Source organism: Rhamphochromis longiceps, linkage group LG10 (assembly GCF_057381845.1).
Source record: "Rhamphochromis longiceps isolate RC_006_pf linkage group LG10, R_longiceps_female_GT1.1, whole genome shotgun sequence".
NCBI lineage: Eukaryota > Metazoa > Chordata > Actinopteri > Cichliformes > Cichlidae > Rhamphochromis > Rhamphochromis longiceps.
This window is the reverse complement of record NC_140566.1, coordinates 15,608,905-15,612,922: the sequence shown is the minus strand read 5'-3', so window position 1 is coordinate 15,612,922 and position 4,018 is coordinate 15,608,905.

Below are 4,018 nucleotides of genomic sequence, written 5' to 3'. Positions count from 1 at the left end.
GGGAAAATAAACAGCACTTTGGTGATGCTATTGCACTGACTTCAATTCAACTTGGATCCATTCGCACATGCTTGGAGTGTGAACTTTTTTTTTGTCTTGGCAGACAAAACTTGAGAAACAGTGATGTATCAGAGCATCAGTGCAATTATCTAATAATGTTACATTTAATAATTCACTGGATAATCAGATAGTTTAGAACATTTCGGTAAATCTCAGTGTCCCTTGCAGGTTGTTTTTGTTACTTTCTGGTACTGATGCTTTTCTGTTTGATTTCAGATGACATATAAAATGCTCTGTTTTGAATAAGTGTGTCTGATATTTTTTCCTATAGTTCTCTTAAAGTTATTGAATATCCTTTATCTGTAACTATGCAAACATATATTTCATTTCAAAGGGTTAATTGTTGGGTTGAAGATCTCACATCAGTGAAAAATCACTCACAATGTGCAATGCAACCTTCCACACTGCACTTTTTTTGCCTTACACTCAGAATTAAGGACTCAGGGGAACTTTCCATTTCAGTGGAAGAATTCAAAATCAGTCTTCTAATGTCAAACTCTACACATGAATAATTCTGTGCAGTGAAGCTGAAACATTCGAGAGGAACAACATTAATCAAACCACATTTCTGACTGCAGGCCTTAAAGTAAAGAATCTAACGATTTTTTCTTTCTTCATTACTGTTCACAGGGTGATGTACAGTAGTGAACTTGCAGGCTGCGTCACTGGGGTGGTGGAATCACAGGCAATGTGTCACCTTTGCGCACCTCTGATCTGCCAGCTTTTCGGGTAATTCTTGTTTACAGTGCTGACAGGTATCTGACTGTGTGTTTGTGTGCAGAATGAGTCTTGGAAAAAAAAAATGCAACAACATCACACAATAGTGGATATGAGAGAGAAGCTAATGGGATAATCTCAGTAGACTTTTTATATTTCTTTGCTGGACATATTATCATATTAATAAAAAAGGACAATTTTTGCTTACTGCTGTAAGGTTTTGGGTTCATGCCTGAGTTATAGATTATTATTAATACATGTTACTTAATATAGGAAGATAAGTGTTGCATGTGGGCATAGGATTACCTTCAAATGCATGCACTGATTTACCTAATTAATAACCACATTAACATAACTGCTTATCTTTTATATATTATAAGCACAGCGCTGGGATATTAAGCAGTTCGACAGCCTCCCGGGTCAGAACAGTGGCTCAGCTGTGATTACTGTCACCACACAGTGAGAGGGTCCTGAGTTTGAATCCAAATGGAGCTGCACTGCATGCGGCGTTAAATTCCCATCGTTCCTGCTCTTTCCTCACAGATTGCTGCTCTTTCTACCCTTAAATGCCTCGTGTTTTTCGCAGACAGTCTGAAAACATATGTTTTCTCCATATCATGATATACTTTTGTTTTCCTTGTAGCCACTGGCTTCCATTTTCCATTTTTAAGAGACTATATGGAGGCAGGATTTACTAGAAAAGCTTTAGCAAAACGTTGTTAGCTTCACACTTTCAGTTGAGGGCTGCGATAGTTGGGGGAAAAGTCAGAAACAACTACGCTAGCGTCACACTGATGGCATAACTAAAAATCAAATGATTGACGTCTGTAATCTATAGTGAACACGAGGGCAGACATTGACAGGCCATTAACAGGCTCATTCCATGAAGCACAGTAGCAAACACTCAGTCATAAATAATGTTTAAACAGCTTAATTCCCTTTGGCTACTTCAGCATTGTGGTACTGGAATAAAAATTTGACCAAATAATCTTTTGGTGTTAACAGCAGCATGACCGGTAGCTGTAAAAGGTAAGAAGTGGTGTGGTTTAGAATGTTGACAGTCCTTGAAAACCTCAATGTAATATTTGTTATTACATTATAAAAGATTAATTTATTTCAGCAGTGAGTTTTGAACTCTCCGTGGCTTTTCTTCTGCAGACAGCAGTGTTCAAAAAGAACTTTTAAACTAGACAACAGAACATGTATCTGGTCTTCTAGACTGCTGTGTTTGACGTATGCATGCATACTAAAGGATATTGATTTATTGATAAACTATCCCCAAGTGTAGAGTAGTACAGCTTAAAAGAAAAAAAAAAACAATACAATAGCAGGATAAATATTATAATCGAGGACGCTCAGCTGCTTTTCTCAGATTTCTTTTTCTTTTTCTTTTTTCAAATCATAGATCGCCTAAAATGAATTAATAAAATAAAAAAAGAAACCTAATTGTATTTGTACTATGCTGCACTCCTGGCTGCAGCTGTCTCACAGCCACTTCCCTACAATAATGCCCGAGGCTCTAAAAATAACAACAGCAACGCTGTGTATGAAATGTTTACCCGTGATGGTTTCTAGTAAATGGGTTAAAATGTGAGAAACCACTCAGAACTTGAGAGCTCCCACTGGTCATAAATAACAAAACGTAGAAGATATTTTTACCTCAGGGGGATTAATAAAGTATAACTTAACTTTGGGGACACTTGGCTGAGTTTGGACATAAACAACAAAGGCCCAGAGCCCTTGTGCTGCACTTTTTTGTAATTAAAGTTTCCATTGCTGCCTAAAAATCATTTCACTGTAGCTTGTTCATGTCACAGCGGCTTCATTTTGTATGTAGACACCCCCAGACCCTGTAATCACCTCTGTCAGTCAGGAGTGAAATGTAAAAATGAGAGTCCTGGCTCAATTTGTCCAGAGTCAATATATAAGCTGGGGGGAAATTAAAGTGACTTATTAGCCTGAACATTTGACTTTCAATTAGAGCTAATTAAGCTACAAATAGTATTTATACAGTCATCAAATAAAAAGCTTTACATATCCTTAGCAGGTTTAAAAATAAAGTAAATATAGCCTGAGATGAAAAAAACATGGCATATTACATCCTGTCATTATTCATTTAACAATATTTTTTCATTTTTAGCCATTCTGTTGTAGATTTGCTGCTGTGCTTGGGATCATCGTCTTGTTTCCTCACAATGTTTTGGCAAATCCTTTAGCTGTAAGACAGACAACCTACTTTGATATACAAAGCACTTTGTGGTCAACTTAATGACTCCGATGTGTCCAGGTCCTGTGGTTGCAAAACAAACCCAAATCATTAACCCTCTACCACCATGCTTGACAGTTGGTATGAGGCGTTTGTGCTTATTTGTTGTGTTTGTGTTTTTATCAAATGTAGCACTGTATTATGGCCACACATCTCCACTTTGGTCGTGCATGTCCAAAGAGTCATTATTCTAGAGGTCTTGCGGTTAGTTGCAACTTTGCAAACCTAAGCTTTTTCTTCTTTCTAGGGTGAAGAGGCTTTCAACACTTCCAAACAAACTGCAGTTGTTCAGTCTTTCTCTAATTGTACTGTCATGAACTTTAGCATTTAACATGCTAACTGAGGCCCTGTTAGGATATGAGCTGCAACCCTTGGTTTCTTTCCAGTTTCTGTGAGGATTGCACAATCTGACCTTAGGGTGAATTTTCTCACTGTACAATAATGAACTTTAAATGATTGGGAAATATCCTCATAACCCATACAAGATTAATGGGCGGCAACAATTGCTTCTTTCCTTATTGGCGTTGTGTTACCACACACGTTAATGCTCCCGAAAACTGCCAAAACTTGCTTTTATAGAGGTGCTCACACTAGCTGATGATCAGTCAAGTGCATTTTATTAGCATCACCTGGCTGCTACTTAGCCTCTTAATTCCTGTGGAAGCAGCAAGGGAATACTTCATTTTCACACAATGCATTTTGGCTTAGGTTTTGTTAAATAAATAATAACATGATTTTGTAGTTCTTATGAGGTTGTAGTTCCCTAATTTGAAGACTTGTTAACGACCAGATTATTTTTTGATGGTTTCACAATAAGTAAAACCTTAGAGCTTTCTCATAATAACTGGATACTTTAACACATTTTATTTTCCCAACTAATTGATTTAATGTTCACTTACATTATAAATGACCAAAAAGCCCTTCCACAGCGGTCGTTCCTCGGTCATTCAAAAGCACTTTTTTCAATTTCCAACA